This window comes from Anser brachyrhynchus (genome assembly GCF_964034855.1).
Source record: "Anser brachyrhynchus genome assembly, chromosome: 7".
In the NCBI taxonomy this organism is placed as follows: domain Eukaryota; kingdom Metazoa; phylum Chordata; class Aves; order Anseriformes; family Anatidae; genus Anser; species Anser brachyrhynchus.
In genome coordinates, this window is record NC_137701.1 from 36,058,352 (window position 1) to 36,079,466 (window position 21,115).

The 21,115-nt window shown below is 38.7% G+C and overlaps 1 long non-coding RNA gene across 2 annotated transcripts in view; it reads left to right on the forward strand.

Annotated features, from left to right (window-relative positions):
• The window catches only part of LOC308198236, a 103,055-nt gene that overhangs the window by 76,327 nt on the left and 5,613 nt on the right, over positions 1–21,115 (forward strand). The gene's annotated exons all lie outside the window — the stretch shown is intronic.

Sequence of the window (21,115 nt, forward strand, 5' to 3'; positions counted from 1 at the left end):
AATACTAACAATCTTCAAGCAAATCATATTGAAACACAGAAATCTAAAAATACTAATCTAGAAGCCAGGAAAAAATGTGTAAATATTGTTTTTTATTTGGGAAGTCTTTTATACTTTAATCATAACAATTAATGTTGTTCATTTCTGGAAATCTCAGCTAACATAGGGAATACAAATTGGTAATGGAATATTGCGATGGAACTTGAAAAATCTTTGTTAAATGTAACAGCCTGTGTTGAAAATCATTCTTGAGTTTCTTATAAACAAGGTCAATGCGGGTTTATATGGTGTCAATGTGAACTCTTTTGTACTGTGCTATGAAGCCTTTTAGCACACTTTCTTTTGTGCTTAAACTCTGATTCTCAAGGCCACGTGTTGTTTTTAAAGAGTCACTGGAAATGTGAGAATTTATACTGATAGCAAAGAAGTGCCTCTGATCACAAATCTCACCTCTCCAAGTGACTGTAAGGACAGGGATGTGGAAGGGCAGAAGCTTAGTGAATGTGAGCCAGTTCTTTAAATCAGAGCAATCTTTTTTTTTTTTTAATGAGGTTTTAGGAACTTCAGAGGCCAGAAACCTTCTCTGGGAAGTCTTCCTGTATTGTCCTGTGTCTGAAAAGGAAACTCGTATTCTTTCTGCATTAATGTGTTACTTTTCTGTTAAGGCATGCAGAAATATTTTCCTTATCCTTAGGTGTTTTCAAATAGTATATACAGAAGGGAAGTAATGGATTGGATTCTCTTGAAATAAATTTAGTGTGAATAACTGTGCCTGTATAATAATGTGTATTCTGACCAGAGAATCAAAAATGATAATCGCAAGAAGAAGCATCATAATGGATTCCAGCCATGGTTTGGGCAGTTGGAGGTTTTGGGGAGGCAAACTACAATACGCCCTAGTACAGGCACGTACACTGAGAGTATGTTTGGTATTTGCGTGTCCATTGGGAGTGTATGTGGTGGTGACTATGTGAGTACCATCTGTCGCATAATAGGCTTCTTATCCTGGAAATGTATATGTATATATGTATATATTCACTGGGGAATATATTTACCCCTATTTGCCTATACCAAACTGTTTTGCGAAATTAGGTTTTATACTACCTACTCAGAACATATATTTTTCTGGTCAGAAGAGTGTTTTTTCAGACACACAGATAAGTTCCACATGGCTTTAAAGGAGAGTCTATTTAGTATGTGCTTGTGCACATACGCACACACAATTGTATCTGTGGGTATAGTTCTTCATAACTAATTGAGTCAGATGCTGACTGTTTGGATACTTTACTCAAATACTTTAAATTGATGATGCGATTGTATGTTTATTGATACATCACCATGTTTTCCTGCTGGTAGCTCCCTCTTGAGCTGTTTTATTTGTGATTTTCTTTATCAGCTATTTGCCAGCTGAAGCCTTTTGCAGAGATGCTGAAGGAACATGGTATGGATAACCTCCAGGCCGTCCACTTAAATAAGTTTTTTTTTTAAAGTATATATTTTTTAAACTGGAAAACATCCAAGGATGGGGTTTTGTTTCAGTTTTATTGGGGTCAGTTTCACTTTAATTTGCCACATGGGAGGAAGAGAAGATCGAGCAATTGGTAGAAAGGTTCTGTGAGAGAGCGCAGAGGAAACGTATGGGCTTCCGTGCCAGCACGTGCACAAGTAGGATAAATGTCAAAACAGAAGAAAATCTAACACTAACTGATCCCAAATACTGTGGCGACAGTTTTGCCCATGTTTGCAATGTTAATTGTAGGATGTTATGCTTTTTTATGCCCTTGTGGTGAAATGTAATTAGAGAATGATACAATGTGGATAGAGCATGTATGGCTGAACATTATTTTTAGTCTCATTGGAGTGTAGAAGTTTTAAGAACAGCTTGTGAACTCATTAGTTTTAAATCCCTTAGCGTGAATAGTTTCTGTATTAAAAAAGAAACCCACCAGGTGGAAAAGATATTGCTAGGGAAATCCACCAGGAATGGAGGCTGCTTCTTCACAGGAATACTTCAGTGATCAGACCCCTTATGAATATTGTCCTCTTAAAGTATTTTCAAGTGTTGGGAAATGTAACAAAGCTTTCTATATTATTTTTTTACTTGAATTTTGTTTGTTTTTATTGACATGCCCTACTAAGAGAACCTTCTAAGGTGGAGCGTGTACATTAACTGAGCTGCGCAACAGACTTCGGCCTACCTGAGGCAACGAGAAGGTTGCTCTCTCTTCTGGCCTTCCAGCCGTGGTGTATTTCTGACAGGGCAGCGGTCCACGTTCATCTCTGGTGATCTGCTGCCAGTGGTGGAGCTGCAGTGGGAACAAGTTTGGCTCTGTGTAAAATATGGTTTTGACATAGGAAATAGCGTCAGGTCTGCAGGCCCCAGCACGTGCTGTGCTGCGCTTGTTTTCCAGCTCCTCGCTCAGCCAGTGGCATGTGCTTGGCAAGAGTAGTAGTAGTGCCCAGTCCTGCGTCTTTCCTCAGCTTTGAATACCAAGAGTACAGTATTGGTTTTCTGGGGCAAACCCTGTTGGGACTTCACTTCCACTGAGAGGTTTTCGATATAGCAAGTACATGACTGAAAGAAATATCGCTGTGGCTGTTTCTGTACTTGCCACTTCTGCTGCGTGGGAGGTATTAATTTGCACGCCACAGTGGTATGGATGGTATGGTCTTTCTCTCTCCTTCACCCACACATATATTTTGACCTTTTCTTATTTTCAAAACCTAAAGAACTTAACTAGAAGCCTTTTTCATTATTTCACACATGAAGGGATTTGTTCAACTGGGGTCTCTAAAAGTGGTGCTCTGAAGTCAGAGAGGACCAGCACCAGGATTCTTTATCTTTCCTCCTTGGTCCTTTTCTCCTTCTCTTTTTCTTTCTTTTTTTAAACTTCTTTTTCTTTTCCTTATGAATGCAAACGTATTTTCAAACTAATATTTTGCTTCTGGTTGTGGTGCAGAATATGTCAGATCTTTCTAGTCCATCAAATAATAATTTATTTAACTCATAATAATTTATTTATATAGGCAAATACCCCAGTGAAGATTACTTTAAGTGCCAAGCTCTGTTGTTGTATTTACTTTTGCAGCTCTCCTAGAATTTATGCATCATATTTTAAAAAGAGGACTCCAGTAAAACTGAAAACCTTTCAGAAACCCCAATATTTCTTCAAATTATATCAAGTGATAGTTTGTTTCTTAATTTCAATGTCTGTGTTCCCTGAGGAAGATAAGCCACCTTCATAAAGAAAAGTTTTTGAGTTTCTCACTGCTCTTCCTTGTTAGTAATAGGTAATAAATTTTATAATTCTCCCTATACTGAGCCTGTTTTGCCCATGATGATAATTGTTGAGAGATCTCCCTGTCCTTATCTCAACCCTTGAGCCCTTTTTATCGTATTTTCTTCCCTTTTCTGTTTGAGGAGGGGGACTGAGAGAGCGGCTGTGGTGGAGCTCAGCTGCCCAGCTGGGTAAAACCACCACAGCTTTCCAGTTTTCACTTGACTGGTTCAACAGGACATGGTAAGAAATCCTTGCTCCTCCATTCAAAGCTGCTTTTCACATATCAGAAACATTTTAAAACCTGCCCAATGCTTTTCTTTATATCATTTTTTAAGAATCATGTCAAATTGTCATGAAGCGTGAATGCACAACTGTACCTGTAAGCTCCAGTGGGGATTAAGATGCTATTGTGCAAGGTGGCATACGCGTACACTGTCTGTAATCTGTCCCTCCAGCAATTCCTACACCTTTGGCTTTTTGGCATGTCTATTACTAGTCTTAATCCTAATGGTACATGTGATAATAATAGCATGATCTTTTCAACTTTTCTCCATTTTCATTGCTGTCAGGTGTCAGGAACTTGAAATTTATGCAACTACTTTTATAACTGTAGCCAAAGAAAGGAGACCATACCTACTCTTTTTTTTTCTGTTTTCCTCATTCCCCAGCTGGAGGAAAGCCAGGTCATGTTACTGTGGGCCCACAGCTTTATGTATATCAAAGAAGCAAGGTATCAATCTCATCCTTTTTTATTTCCCTACCCAATACTAAAATGCCCCAAAGACCCTGGCAACAGTAGATGACTTTGAAATACCGCATGACTTGAAAAGCTGTACAGAAGTCAGGGCAGACACCCAAGTGCAGCCATCATCATACACCAGTAAGATCAAAGAAGCTTATTCCTTCATATATAATATATAAAATATAACCTTGACTGAAGACCACCATGAAAAAAACAAGTGTGTGTTCAATTCTCATCTCTGTGAGAAATGTCTTGATGACGAGTTTGCATGAAAATTATGAGTGCAACTCAAGAATATAGCAAACGCACGATTTCCTCTGCACAGAGAGGCTGGGGCTGACAGCAAGGAGCCCTGGCCCTGCATAGTCTGAGCTCCAGCTTAGACCCAAACAGCTGGAATTTTAAATCAGCCCAAGGATGTGTGCAGCACATATTAATTAGAGGAAAAAAAAATTTATTGATGCAATGAACTTTATCTTGCTTGGTTTACCTGCTTCTAGGTAATCCTCTTTACTGAATGGTCATCCATAAAGCAATTTAGCCACAACCCTGTTCCCATTACTCACTGGCTTGAGGATCTTGGCATGTGGGGAGGGAACGGACAGTTCCTGTGTGTCGCTGCCTTCTGGCCTCCAGCCGTGCCAAAGAGAGAGAAAGAACATGGAGCACGCTTGTTAGAGAGATGCAGGAATAGAGTAAGAACAAAGTGAAAATTTGCATGTTTCCCAGTCTGCGAGGCAGTATGAATCATGTAAAATGTTCATGATTATCAAACAACACCTGCATTTACAAATTCATCAGAGACATAAAGTAAACATATCTGCAGGCATAAATAGCTGAAAAACTTGCTTTTTCCCCACATAATGTACTTCTAATTATATTTTTGATAAAATACTAGGAGGCAATAATTCATATATAATGTTCTGCAGTATTTAACTATCAGATATGTCTTCCTAATTAGGAATTCAGGAAGCAGTAAAAATCATTAGAGAAATAGTTGGGTGAATGCAACTGATCTTTTTCGCCATGAATGTCATTCTGAATTTGCAAATAAATTCACTTTGACAATACTTCTTCTTAGAGGCTTTTCCCTGCAAACATCTGAGCAACTGAATTTTAGTATTATGAACAACAACAGCAAATAAGCCAGAGTGCTTAAATCATCATGGATTGGCAGCTTGCATGAGTTCAGGGTTTACAAACTCTGTTGCCAGCCATGTACCGCAGTCATTAAAATGAGCAAGATAGGGATCTTGTCACATGCTCTGCAACTTGTGATTAAAAGCAGATGAGTGTTGAGCAATAAATTGGATCTTATTCAGGATTTGAGCTTTGCAGGACCGTGTTGTGTATGTGTGAGCATAGTCCTTGCAGCTTGTCCCAGGAACGCCTGATTCCTTCCTACGATGTTGTAGCAGCTTTGGGGAGTGCTTCTGGGGATGCTGCTTCTCAGAAATGGTCAGTTTTAGTTAACAGGTGAAAACTCATGAAACTTCGTGTCACAGCATGATGTAAACTTGCAGTCACTTCTGTTATTCTAGTAGATGTCAGTCCAACTTCTGTCCATATTCACAGAACTGAATGGCTCTAGGCCTGGTTTGACTTATTTTTACCAAGGACCCTCACCTAATTCTCCTGTTGTGGTTTAGATTAAGTTACTACAGGTCTTTGTGGTCTAAACTTTTGTTTCTGTTTGTAGAAGAGCGTATTTGGAACAAAAAAGTAAATTCCATTTCCAGTTTTATCGTAATGATATCTGGAGTTCAGGAGATAATTATTTCACTGCCATGTGCGAAAATGCCGTGAATTCCAATAAACATACATTTATTTCATTTATTCCTTGCCTGGAGTTCAATTAACCTCATTGAAACCAAAGGGAATACGTGGAGCCAGAGAAAGCATGTACTGAAAATGGAAAAAACAAACCAAAACAACCTACGATTCTGTTCAAGTGGGCGATGCAGCAAAAATGAAGCATCATTCACTTTTCCACAATGTGACTCACCAGAACCTGAGTTCTTGCTTTTTAATTTCTCAGATCTCCTTTCCTCTTCATCAGCGCTCCCAGATACCTGCTTTCATCTTTTTCTGTTAAGAGTTTAACCCTCTCTGCATTGGCAGGGTGTGAGATTTCTCAGGAAGGGAATGCGATCTCAGAAAGCTTTTATTAATATGTAGTCGTGGAAACAGATCTCTGAGAAAACAGCATGTGTTGCATCTTCTTCTACGTTACAGGGTATTGTGATGTAGAAAAGAAAAATGTCAGTAGGAAAGAGTTTTTATCTGAAGAGAAAAAAGTCATTTTGCCTGCAAGGTAATATTAGAAAGCTACATGCCTACAGCTGTCAATGCACTTGTTAGCATTCAGTGCAATTGTAGTAATAAAGATGGAATTTAAAGATGGACATTGGAGGGAAAAGTGAAATTGTTTGGAAAGAAAAAAAAAAAGACTGCAATTAGTAATCCCCTAGAAAAACAACTGTACTTTAAATTTAGTGCAGTAAAAAGCCTTATAAAAGTAGATGGAAAATTAAACTAACGTGAGATTTCTTAAAATAAATTATTTTGAATCAAAGTAAAAATGAGTGGAAGAAATGATTCAATATAATTTTTGTAATATTCTGTAAACTTCTAAAAAATTTGGGATACCTATATAGCGTCAAGAAATGAGCTCCTAATAGACACAAAAACAATTTAGCAGAAATCAGTGTAAAATAATGTAAATTATTAGCATTTTGATAGTGTAAGTAAATGCATGGACCATGTTGTATATGTTGTCTATTTTCATTTTCCCTTTTAATCTATGAGCAGCTCTCAGTTGGCATTAGAATGCAGTAGGGAATAAGAGCCTGTGTGCAGTTTGGTTGTGAACTTAAGTCAGTAGTGAAATGTGGTGTTTCTTGGAAAATGTGCCATTCTGTGTGAATGCCCAGTGTCACTGCCTGGCCACAAGAGCAAACAGAGGTAACCTCTAAAATCTTTCTACTCCAATGAATTTTTTGAAGAGAGGTGGAAAGATCGAGCTGTCTAGTGTCCAATCTGTTTCATGCCTGTGGATTATCTCCTGGGTCATATGGAGATATGTAAAAATTATTGTAGTTTTATGTGTACATATGTAAATATACTAACGTGTATATATACGTAAAGATACTAGTAGTTCAACACTTTTGTTCAGAACAGTTAACATTCATTTTAATTTTTATTTATTTGCTGTTGTATTCTAGTTCTTTTTGAGGTACACTAGAAGCCTATTTCTTGATGAGAAAAAAATAAAAAAGGCTTGCACCTTGCACAGCCCTATAGCATCCTGGAGGTACCTGCCCCATAGTCTCATAGACATTGTCTCTCTCTCCTTCCACATGTTCTTTGCCTGTGGGAGCAAAGACTCGGGCACTGGTGTGATCTGTGGGAAGCCAGGGTGACCAGCTGCCAGCAGGGATGTAACTATAGGATGCAGCATCCTGATCTGACCTATTCTGCACAAATGAATCACTGACTTTCCTCCAAGAATTGTTCTCCTTGATCATCAGGAAAGGTTCTTCTGTCTGGACATCTCTGCTCTTGAGTCCACTAGGTTTCTGGCCTTCTCTGCAGAAGATTGGAAGTTTGCTGTGAGGTGGAATATGGCTTGAATTTATTGCAATGGATGGATACACTGCAAGTGGATTTAATAGGTCAATACTTACATTGCACCTGAGTGCAGGCTACCGATGCCTCTTGCTGGTTGAAAGACAGAGAATGATACAAATTTCACAGGTTATGGCACCCCTTTTTATCACCTTCTCCTCTTGTCTTAAGGGCCAGCAACCTGAAGTGAGCATGTGATAAGCTGCTGGTGAAGGATAGGTCGAGGAAGGATTAAAATTCATCTTCCCTGCCATAGCTCAGACAGATGGTATCACACAGGGTCCATCTAATTGCCTGATTGTAATGATCCCTTCTGGAGAGGGCGTGCAATCTATATTTAAACCTCAAGACAGTGTTTCTGCAGAGCTGCTAAAGACATGTCCGTGCCTGATGCTCCTGTGTCTCTGCAGCATTCAAGCTGCAAGCTCTGTTTCCACAGGGCTTCATCAGACACCGCCAGTGAGTCCGAATGCAGCTGGGAACCTCAAATGGCAGCAACGAACTGTAGGGGTGGGAGAAGAAGTGAGCATAGCAAAGTTCAGGATGATTTGGCACAGGTAGCTCCTTGTGTTGTGTGCCATTGTCAGTAAGTCATATGAACAGGGCCAACTCTCCTTTAAATAATTCCAAGCCTGACGAAGGACAATGGTTTTTCTTTTGGTTTAAAGTTTCTAATGAGCTTCTTGTACATCACCGTTCTTGGAAAAAACCCAAAAGCTGTCTTGTCAAAGCGAAAATGGTATTTTATCTTTGAAATTAGGGTTAGAGAATTTCATTGCCATGAATATTCAGCACTTTTCACATCACAGTTCTGCTCATTGATCATGCATGTAAAACATTAGTGGCATCCTGGGTACTGAATTAAATTCAGTCCTTGCCATTTGCAATTCTGCTCACTTTGGAGGTCACTGAATGTGGCAAGGCTGCCTTTTAGTTTTAAAAGCCATGTAAACACATCCCTAACCTGCTGCTAGCTATCAGCGCAGGGAACAGCATTATACTTCTGCTGGGAATGAAGTGCTGTCCACAGCAAATTAGCTGGCCTTGAAAAAGCCTCCCTGAATCCTTTGAACCTGATGTGCCAGTTTGATTAGCAATAGGAAAGAGCAATGTGAAATTCCACGTGGCTGCCCCAGCGACCGGGGGAAGAGCAGGAGCAGGGCTTTCAATGTCTGACTGCTTACCTTTCAGCTCTCTTCTCTCCAGATTTACCTCACCAATGGTTTTCGTCCCTTTTATCAACGCCAGTTCTTCTTGCCCTTATTGTGGTGAGATGCAAAAATCATTTCCTAGAGATAACAATCTTTTAGACTTTTAACTTTTAATGTTTTCAATTACATTCTCAACTAAAATCTCAATTATGGGGATTATAAATAGCAATTGTTATTAATATACAGTTATATATACACCTGAAACATTGGTTGACCTATAGAATAGCAAGATAATTTAATAAAAGATTTCTTTTGCCCAAGAACATATACCTTCATTGCTATTTTTGATTATTTCTTTGCATCTTTGTGATAGAAAGTGACCAACAAAACTGAACTCTCCCAGTATTTCTTAAAGATTAAGCTTCCTTAAATGTAATAAATTGCTCACACTTTCATGTTTGTAAGAGACTGTGTTTCCTCTGAGCTGTCTCCATCTAGTTCAATGCCAACCACAAAAATCCTTTTTTTTCCTAAGTAAGCCTTCCATTGAAACTGGATGGGATGTCATAAAAATAATTGGAGATCTGCCTGGGAAAAACCTATGGGCTCAGCATTCAAAAAACGATCCAGACAAATCAACCCTGTAAGTCCTGGAGCTTCAAATCAGGCCAATATTCTTGTTATTCACAATAGGGTAGCACATAAGTACATGTAAAAAGGCTGATAAGCAAACGTTCATAGGCGTATGGCAACAGGCGTAGGCAATGCATTTTGTATAGCAGCAAATTACATTTAATTGACAGCACATGGCAATATATGCATAGAGTGACGTGCTTCTTAGAGGACTTTAAGTTCCTCAGAATATTTTAGAATACCTTTATTTTACTACTGGTATATTTTACAGGATTTTTTTTTTCCCTTCACAGAGAAAGTATAAAATGAAACTCCTCATTCCTCGAACCCCAAATCCCACAGCAGGTTAAAGATGCGTTTCATTTTAATCACGCTTAAATCTCACCGAGGTCAAAGAGGGATTCTCAAGTGCTTAAGACTAAGCACGAGCTAAGTGTTTTGCTGGAGGAGTCTGAAGGAACAGCACTTGGCTGGATCAAGGCCTTATAGCATCACTGTGGGATTAGTTGTGTGATTACAAGTAGCTTTTTGTGTTTTAAGTGTTTATTAAGTGTGAAGCCAGGGACAATGGTGCAGAACCTCTCCAAAAAGAGCTTTGGATATTCTTCTATAAAGATTTATTAGTATTTTTTTTCTTATTTTAAATTAAGAAATCCTTATAATTATGCAGTCTTTTATGCACTTTCTTATGATTGCTCTTTGCCCTTTATGCATGTTTATTGTTGTTTTTCTCCCTTTATGCATACTAGAATGTTAAATAGTAAAACAGGAGAAGCAAGCAGGTATTATGTGATAATTGAACTCTTAATGTCGGTGTTATGATGCAAGTAATGCGACTCAAGGTCTCTTATACTTCAGCAGCTAGACAGTAATTGCCTGATGATAATCATGATAACTACACTCCCTGGAGTTACTCCACTGCTGCTAAGAAATATCTTCTGGATCTCTCACATGAGCAAGATGAAAACCCCCACATTCAATTATTCTACTGGAAGTTGAATGGTTATGATGCATGTTCCCTCACACAGTGATTTACACAAATAGAAGTTTTATTCTGCAAGGAGGGATAATATTTTAAAGTAGAAATAATTAAATCCAATGTGGAAACTTCATTCATTGCTGGATGCAGGGTCTTCTTGTTTGCAGAGCAAGCATTTTATTACCTGTATATTACCTCCATTACATCCCTCAGCAAGTGGGGATGTTACAATAACTAATTATATTAAAAGCTTATTTTTGAAAAATGTGGTCCCAAGGAGTAATCAGTAATTTTGGCATGAGGAGCGAATGGAGACTACACCCTGATAATTGTTTTGGCAAGTTTGTCGCGCCTGTATGAGCGATGATGCCTTGTTACCCAGGGCAGCTGCGGCTGCTCTGCAGCTCCCGCCCAGCCCGAGGTGGACTTCGTTGGTTTGTGGCTGTTTTGCTTACAGTGCCATGGCTTAGACCACCTAAACAGGTAGTTGGTGGTGGGTTTTGAGTATTATTTACTATGAAAAACAACATTTTCACAAAGAATAGCATGGTGCATAGAGTACAACAAAACTCATTTTACTGTGCAAATTATCTGAAACATTTGAATCTTGGAACTGGGCAGAAATATGCCAGGATACATTTTTTTATTGCTTCCTTGGGAGGTGACAAATGTTGAAATACAGATTTTGGAAGGTCAAAGTAAAGCTGTCTTTTGCAAAAGACAGATTTTGTGGCTCTTGCCTGGCTGTTACTGCAATATCTGGGGTGAACATTTGGGATGATGTGCTGGATGCACTGATGGGAAAGGCAGAATACCTGCTGACTCTGGGGACAGGGTGTCACTTGTCTGCTCCTGATAACAATATAACAACTGCTGGACTGAAGTGGACCACTTCAGGTCTAGTACTTTGTCTCCAGCAATTTCCAGTACCAGATGCTAAATAAAGGAAACAGGAGGAGTGCGAGGTAAACATACTCTTGGCATATTTATTCAGCTCAGGAAAGTACTATAGGATGTTACGGAGGACTGGTTACATTTGGACCGTGCCTGGCAGCCTTTCAAGATCCATTTATCCTTTTGGTTTCCACAACATTCTTTGGCAACGAGTTCCACAATTAAAATGCATTAGATAAAAAAATACCATATGTTTCAGTGTACAGTCTGTAGGTTACCTCCATTCAAAAGAAAACATCTTATTCACCTATAATAAAAGTATGTGTGTGCATCAGGAAGGCTATGGCCTCTTCTCCCTGACAGTGTTCTCCCTGCTTCTGAGCTTCATCATAGTTCCTTTGCTATTTTCCTAGGTGCAGGTTTAGACAAAGACTTATTTTCCTGCTTGTCTTTTAAAGGGCTGCGAGTGACTTGTGTACCTAAAACTGTACGATTTCCTCTTGCTTTTAAAGCTTGTTCCCTGTTTATTTATTTATTTATTTTTTAGTCCCAGTCACTGTATTGTGAAAAGTAATGTATAATTATTTTTTTCTGTGCTCTTCATATTTTTATAGTTGCTATCTTTTCCAGTCCATGAGCCCTTGTCCGTTCAGTCCCTCCTGACGTGGGAGCTCTTCCAAACCCCCGATCAGTGCAGCCACGTGTAAATTAGGGGTGATAAATTGTTTGCATTAAAGGTGGTTATGAGACTGACTGACTTGATACTTTGAAAGCACTTTGAAATCGTTGGATAGACCTATTTTCTATTTATTGGTCCTTTCCTTTCTGTCTTAGATTAATGTAGAAACTTATATAAATATGCAAAACAGTTATTCCCTCGGGATGTCAGAATTGTCTGATTTGAATTTTCAGTAGAGTTTGAGTCTTATTTTCTTCTGAAGCACCTCATCCAACATTAAGAATTACCTCGGCAAAAATGTTACCGAGCCATTTAATTTAATTAGATAATCCCTTCCTCAAGAATGCAAAAATCCAGCAGAACCAGGGGAATTTTTTACCAACTGGCAGCAGCTTCCTGCAGGTCTTGGTGCATGCACGAAGTGTTGCAAACCACGATTCCCCTTCATGTTACCAGCTGATTGTGAGTTCCTCAGCAACTGAACGGGGTGAGCTAAATTCCTCTCTCTTGTATGATGTCAATATAGCAGTACATTTGGAAAAGTTTAGCTGTGGAGTTTAATGGAGTTTCCAGAGCTGCATCAGTTATTTTTTCTTATGTTTTTGAAGGTTTAACACCTGTGCGTATTTGTACATATCACAAGATAAAAAAATATTTACATTCTAAAGCATATTAAAACTGTAACTAAAAAGAACATGTATTTGACAATTTTAAAAGTTATTCAGGTTTTTGGGAAGCCCTCATCTTCTCTGAAGATGATGAAAGATCCAAAGGACCACTGGTCAGATATAAATCTTCTCTGAAGTGCTCACATCTTATGAAGTCTGATGCAGGCTTAAAGATTTGAGCCCACATCTTTCTTAATGAAAATGGAAAATGCTTTTTTAAAGCACAACAATGCCAATGTCCTACAGCTGGATATGAAAAATGACTCCTGCGAGTCATCCCTGCTTTCTCCCTGTCTTTTTTTTTTTTTTAAGCCATTTGTACAGAACTATGCAAATTATTTTAAACAGACCTCAGGCTAATGCCACTGTTTTAAATGTGTAACAGCAGTGTGAAAGATGTGAGCATGCTGTTTAATTTATTTGCAACTGAAGATCAGTGTTTCTGATATTTACTTTGTTATTATTATTATTTTATTAATGAAGAATTAATCCACGAGACAGCAGCAGACCTGGAATTGTGCTCAAGGACCATGTGGAGGACAAGGAACACACTCCTGATATTTTTCTACCATAACCACCTCCATTTTCTTCTTCTAACGCTTTGCTTCCTGCACTAATATTCTAGTTCTCTTGACATAATGAATGAGCTTAGGGACTTGCAGGAGTTTCAGTACCATTTGTTTTTTATCCTAAAGGAAAATACAAACCCCTCTGTCAGACAGGACTCTGCATAAAAATAAGTGCTTTCTGTAATACAGAAGTTGAAGGTGACCTATGGTAATAATGGATGTAAACTTTTTCAAGCTGAAAACAGTCCTCCCTAGGTTTTTATTTGTTCTAGCTAACATTTTTCTCTAATGATTTATATACTGCATAGTTTTTAAAGCACATAATATTTAAATGGCAGTAGATAATTGAGCATCGTAATAACCTTTCTTTCATCTAGGAAGTATTGTTTACCAATGTACTTGGTGAGAAAATGAAATTGAATAAAAAATGAAAGTTTGACTTTTTAAGTTTGAGAATGAAAACAGATATTTTGCTAGATCAAAAACTGGAAAAATATTTGGTTAGGTAAAAAAAAAAAAAAAAATCTTGTGTTTCCAGTCTATTAATGAAAAGCACAGGAAAATAAATATTAAAGAGATTTCAAATGAGAGCAGAATCAAGAGGTTTTATTTAAAAGGTAAGAAGCTTGCTTGTTTCTGCTTTTTCTTGCATTTTTTCTTCTATTTCCAATTGCCATGCTAGGTATCACCAAATTTATATTTTTTCTTTAAAAGTTGGGTGTAAATTTCTTTGCCTAGCTGTACCTCTATATAAGAAAGAACATTCATTGTAATATTACTCTGTGCTCTTGATCAATATTTATGTTATTAACCAAGCAGTTGTATAACAACCTGTCTCTTCTAATACTTAAATAGAATATTTCTTCATTCTTTCTGCAAATTGCTCCTTTGCGTCTCCTGTTTATTGAGAGAATGACTTACTTTATTTCTTCAGTAATAAAAGCCAGTAGCCACAACTGAAAATCTTTGGGGAGTCAATAGCAGCTGGGGCTCAGAGCAGTGATTGAAATGCTCTGAGCAGAGATGGGAAAGGAAAATCGTATTCTCCTTCCCATCCAGAGACGTCGCAGTGGGACTAAGGGCTGTCTGGTCCCTTGAATTGGAATTTACCTGAAGGTATCCATAAAGGCAGGACTGAGGCCCATATATTCACAGAGCTCTTAACAAACTAATTAATATTCAGAAATGGAGCCAGGAATTGGAAGGGTAAACTAATGAGAAATGATTAAGAGTTAAATATGCATAGAACGGCTTAGCAACTATTAAAGCAAAGGACACAGTAGTTGCCTGCAAATACAGAATGTAAATAAAAAGGGCAGAGGAATTAGTGAGGTTGGTTCTGGAACTAATGAAATGATATACAGCAAAGTTGTTGTCTTTTTGCTTATTAAACTTTCTCTTAAGCTGTAATGCAATAGGCAATACTGGAAAGACATGAGAAGAAAATTTCAGGATAATAAGATAAAATAGAAAGTAAAAAGTGCAGACCGTGGCCAAAATGTCAGATTTTAATGACACTTTGTGTGTACGAAATCTTTCAAAAAGGCAAGAGGGAGGTCCAGGGGCCTGTCAGCCTCACCCCAGTGCCTGAGGAAATGACGGAGCAAGTCTTCATGGATGTGATGCTGCTTCCAGACACACGAAGGTTGTTGGATGTTAGGAAGAACTTCTTTACTGAAAGGGTTTTTAGGCATTGGAATGGGCTGCCCAGGGAGGTGGTTGAGTCGCCATCCCTGGAGGTCTTTAAAAGACGTTTAGATGTAGCCCTTAGTGATATGGTTTAGTGGAGGACTTGTTAGTGTTAGGGCAGAGGTTGGACTAGATGATCTTGGAGGTCTCTTCCAACCTAGACGATTCTGTGATTCTGTGAAGGATGAGACGAGGTTGCTGGAGCGGCCATTGCTGGTTTGCAAAGGGCAAATTGTGCTTGATGGGTTCCTTCCCTGATGAAAGGGCTCCCTCTGTGAACCAGGTGGCAGCTGTGAGTGCCATTTAGGCCAGTATTAGCACAGCTCTCAGGACAGGCCCCACCAAGTCCTCACAGCCAAGCTGAAGCTCCTGGAGATAGCACTGGAGAGGGTACATCTACAATACTGTGTCTGGTTTGGGGAGATAGACACAGAAAGCAGAGCTTTCTGTGGAGGATTGCTAAGATGGTTGGGGTCAAGAACACGTCACCCATGAGGAGAGGCTGGGAGGGCTGACTTTGCCCAGCCTGGAGAAGTGTGGGATGGGGCGGACTGAACCTAGTAACAATTTTTCCCAACTCTTCTCAGAGAAGCACAAAGGAAGGAGAAGAAGTGAAAATCATGTAACAAGGGAAATTCAAATTGGGTATAAAGAAAAATATTGGCATGGTGAGGAACCCAGAAAGCCCGTGGGTTCCAAAATTCAACTGGACTTGGTCCTAGACACCCTGGGAAGCTGGCTGTGCTTCTAGCAGGACGTTGCACTAGGTGTTTTTCTGTAATTTTATGCAACAGTACAAGTAGCTGGTGACATCTAGGCCTCTACTGGAAGGTGTTTGTTCAAAGAGGTAAGGTGAGCAGGCAAGGAGGAAACAATCAGATGAATTCAGCACGTGTAAGGAGGATTTCTGAGTGAAATTGACCTGAAGCTTGTGGTCAAAGACTAGACTATTGCAACCAAACTCCAATTTAGCTAAACGGAGGTTTGGGGACTCCATAGAAAATTTGTAGTTACAAGAATGCCCCTATAAGGGAACCCAGGGCACTGTCTGAGCATGGGAGAGCTTTATCATCCCATCCAGCCTTGTGATCACAAGCCATTTATGAGAGTTTTTACGCTGGTAATTGTTTTCTATATTGTTTAAACCTGATTTAAAATGCAAGTCTATTGCAAGAGGTTTTTTTTTTTTTTTGATATTTATTGTTCTAATTTAGTTGACAAATTGATGCTACTATAAAGGCAATGTTCTGTTAAATCTAGTTTGCTTGAGACAATACTTTACAGGTGAAACACTTGAATAATTGAAGTGTGCATGCCTGTTATGCTTTTTCAAGTGATTCACCTGCCTTTGATTGTATTCAGCAAGATTTACTTTAATACCAAGCATCATACAGTAGAACATTTCAGAACAATCTGCATATTTAAAATGCTGTAATTCTGTTTGGCAAGTCAACTAAAGGAAGCACCAGCTAACAGAATTACAGTTCCTGCGCTTTCAAAGCCTAATATCTGTAAAACTGTTCTGCAGGGCAGTCTGTGGGAGGGGTGGGGGGGTTCACAGCCCAGCTGTGGCTCAGCGGGTGGACATCTCTGGGCACACCAGCAAGGTTCAGAAATGCAAGATCCTGAAATTTATTACTGAAGACATTTAGAAAATACACTTAAAAGTATGCTTAAAATCCTGATTTGGCTTATATGATGTAATAGGCTACTGTCTTTCTATATTTTGTTTCAAATTAATCGCACTACACACTCCAAATAGCTGTACTTGTGATGATGTGAAGGAAACACTGTATGAAAAATGGAAGATTTAAGTCTAGCTATAGATTGAATATCGGTGATTTATATTGGCTGTGGTAATTTCTGAGCTTGAAAGAGTACGAGTTATTTTAAATCTGTGTCTTACAGTAACAATACCAGGTCATATAGCATCAACCTCAACTAACATTAAAAAACAAAACAAAACAAAAAAACACACCCTTTTTGCCTTTCTTACAAGAAATAGCATTATTGCAAACTTGAAGTATGGAGAAAAACCATCATTGCCTCCAAGGTTGTATGCCATCTTAATAAGACTTATCTTCGAGACAAGAAAAAATGTACTTTTCAAATCCCACATGCATTACAAACCACCACTTACAAAACCTTTGTTTTAAAGTGCTGGCAATTTTACCTAGGGCAGACATTTTACTGCATTTAAAAGGTCTCCACAGGATACTAGTAAATCTAAGGTGAAATATAAGGACCTATGGATACAATGAAATTTAAAGTTTTTATTTTTCCAAGTTTTTGTTATTTTTCTTTTATTTTCAGTACAGAAAGCTAACTTTTATCTTGCCTTTTATCTAGGCTTTGTGAATACTTAAGATTAAATTTTAAGATAAAAACGGCTAGTAAAGAGAATATATTCATAGTTTATTTTTTATTTTTTTTTCAAGAAACATCACTAGAAAAAAAAGAAGATGTTTAAAATAAACTAACAACATAACCAGAGATCTATTTGGGTCATGAGCCAGAAAAGGCCATCTGGCATTCCCAGTGATAGCATGAGCAAGAGCTGCCACCTTTTATTGGGTATTGATAAGGTCTGGTAACTGCTGGGTTGCTCCAGCTGAATACAAAATTTCAGACATAATGGGTAATGCTGCATCCCGAGTGGTAATTAATGCAACAGAAGAATAACATTAGTGGGCACACGGCCTTTCCAGCTAGAATCGATCTACTTGGAAATTGAAATTCTGAGACCAAAGTACTTACTTGAGATAAACAAAAATTTAAGGGACTGTCTACGCAAAAATAGATTCAGTTCCTCGGATATATGTCTGGCCGTCGGGCCTGGCCTGCAGACTATCCCTGCGCAGCAATGTGGCAATGGCATTTCACCGTGAGCATCATGGTGAAACCATGAAAACATTTAGAAAATACACTTACCGTGAATTACCGTCACCAGTAGCAAAGTAGTTCACAAGCTGTACCCAACATCTTCAGCAACCTGGATTTTAAATAGTACAAAGCTTGGGATTTTTGTGAGCATGCTGGCAGTTGAAGACAGTGCCTGCAAAGTGATGTTTTATGGATGGGTTCTTCTTTGACTTGTCTTACAAACTCATGTTAGGATGACACTTTTTTGACTTTACTAAAACTTTACATGAAGTAAAGTTCTTTACATAGAACTTTTACAACTAGCAAATATATGGTATTAGCAAATAATACTGAGACTTTTCTTTGAGAAGGCCTAACTCATGCATTATGAACCCACAATTAACATTACACCTGTCACTCTTATTTCTGTTAGAAACACCCATATAATTTTGGTAGGGTTGAGAGCTTTCAGTATAGTAACTGGACGAGCTAAGCTTAATAACAGAGTTAAGAAAAAAGATGATGCCAATACAGTTTCCTCTTCATCCTTACTAGTCGTTTTCCTGGCATGTATTTGAATGCCTCTCAGCCTTTTATACCTAGGAGCAGAGGTTATAATAATGGCTTTAAATGTGTAATCTTGTGCAATAAAACCCCTACCATTAATGCAAGGTTAAGTATCTGATTTTTAAACCTATCAAGGTCAGGAAAGTAAGAAGATAAAATTGCCAATGTAATTTAGCAGGGAGATTCAATGTATTAAACAGTTTACAATGCATACTGTAATGGAAGAGCATCTGTCCCAGTAGTATGAAAACATGTTTATAATGACTTAACTGGTTCTCTGACTGATCAGTAGGTGGAGAAATCAATACAAATTGCAAGCAGGACCCAAAGAATTTGCCACTCCCTGGGGCTAGACATTGACAACTCTGCTCCCTCAAAACTCCCCTTCCCAGAAGTATGAGTTTATAAGACTCCACTGCAAAGTGGAATATGTGGCTTGGCAATGGCTACACATCTAGATAGAGAAGAAAAAGACCTCTTCGATGTTTGTTTTAGTCTTTAGGTTGTTGCTTTCTGGTGGGATTTCTTATACCATTATACGTAAAAGTCTGAAACACCAGCTGGAGAATGCTTGCACAATAGGGACCAGTCATTTTTAGAAGGTGACAACCTATTTAATCCAATGTTTTTACAGAATCTGTAAAAAGTGTAGGAAGAAAATTGCCTACTTTTACTATCCTTCCTGTTTCTCTGGACCTTTATAAAGTCCAATTAAATTCTTCGGTCACAAAATCATCCCTGGCAATTTAGCCATATTGAATTTGTTGTTTTTTGAACTTGATCTTGGTAAGCAGCATGATTCCTGCCTGATATTCTTTTTCTTCTGTGATGTGCTTTGTCTATAATTGGCTGTGAAACTTTAATACGGTCGTACAAGTAAGTTTTGCAAAAAGTTTGATAGTTTGTTTGCAGTGAGTCCTGCTGCATTAGTATTTAAAAACAGAGAACTAGGTGAAAATGTCTCAGAGGATTCAGTGCGGTGATTTTAGTTTGCTTTTAATTAAGCTTTCTTCTTCCTCCCTTGAAGCTTAGTCTCCTCGGAGGTTTGGCATGTACTGCAAAAATTTCTCGCTGGAATTCACATCAGCCCAGTGAAAACTGCAAGACCCAAATTGTAGCCTTTCTTCCAGGAACTGAGGCACTGGGATCGCTCATCCATGATGGGCACAAGTTGCTTGAAATGAGTCAAAACTGAGCATGAATTTAGCCTCAGTCAGACCCAAATTTTAGTTACTAAGCTAATTTCCCTAACAAAAGCATAAGTAATGGTGTGCTAATTTGATGTGTACCAGTTTGAAGTGAGCTTTTGAGGAAGCTCACCCCAGCCCATCAGAGGGGAGAAGCTGCAATTATGCAGAAATTATTTTGTGCCTCTTGGGTGCCTTTGCAATTGTCACTTTTCTGTGTTTTTTCCCTCCTTTCATCCTGACATCTCCAGAATCAACTGGTCCTTACGCATCTCCTTGATTGGCCCCTTCCCTTTTCCCTTTTTTTCCCTTTTCCCTTTTCCCTTCTCCCTTCCCGTTGTGGGTCTACCTCCTTCATCCCTCTCATTTAAATGATGGGGAGATGGGCTGCAGCAGCAAGGAAGGACTGGGTGCTTCCTGCACACATTGCATTCAGCCTAGAGCTTTCACCAGTTACCTCATGGCAGCTCACATATTGGTAGACAATAATTTGGACAATCTCAAAAAGTTTATTCCAGGCTACAGATGTTAGTTGTTTTGCTGGAAGATTATCAAAAATTGCAAGGGAAGAGGACTGCTGCCAAGCTGAATTATGATGTGCCAAGGATGAATTTTCACTCACAGCAAAACTCAGGATCAGATCAAATCCAGGATGCTGCTGTGTTTAGGGTCTAAAAGCAAAGGGATTCATAGTAATTCAGTTCATGAGACACAACGCCTCACTGAAACTTGGATGATTTAAATACTGTTGTGGTGGGGAATGCATAAGAAAGTAGGGAAGCAGAGGGAGGCAGATGTGCTCATACTGTCTTGGTTTGCTGCTAATCCTTTTGTGTGCCTGATGCTTCTGGAGGTACTCTTGCAGCGGGTAACCGTGAGACCTGCCTAGAGGACTGGTGGACCAAAAGGGATTCCTTCTCCATTAATCCTCTTCACAAGGTTATCCTTTTAAAGGAAAGATTTTCAAAGCAAGGAAAGCTCTTTATACTTCTTAATAATGGATGTTATTGAACTGTAGAACATTTTAATGCCTGTGCAGAATTTGCAAATGCCTTTGCAAATTTGTGGCAGACTTAAGATTAAAATATTCATGTTTTCTTTCCTCCAATCCTAAACTCAGTCTGCACAGTCCTAACAGCCTTTCTGAATGAGCTCTGTAGGAATGGGGGGCTGGCAGGGTCTTCCAAAATGCCATGCAATATTGAGTCATTCCTATAATGTGTTCTGTTCCCTTCTACGGTACAAATGGTTGGACTAGAAGATTTTGAAGGTCTTTTCCAACCTCAGTGATTCTATGATTTATGAAATGAGACTTAGCCATGTATATTGGGAAATGGAAGAAGTCAGAATGGGTGCTTATCTTCAAAACAAAAAAAGAGAACAACTTATGCCAATAGACCGACCACCTTCTGTTCCTTGGTGCAAGCAAGATGTCAGGAGATTACTACTGCAGAAAAATCTCTTTATAGATAAGGCCAAGAAGAATTCATCACGCTTAAAAGAGTATTTCCCAGGAGGTAGCTTCCTTCAGCTGAGCTTGATCTCTCGACAGTAAATAAATGCTTAGCTACACGTAATATTACTTAG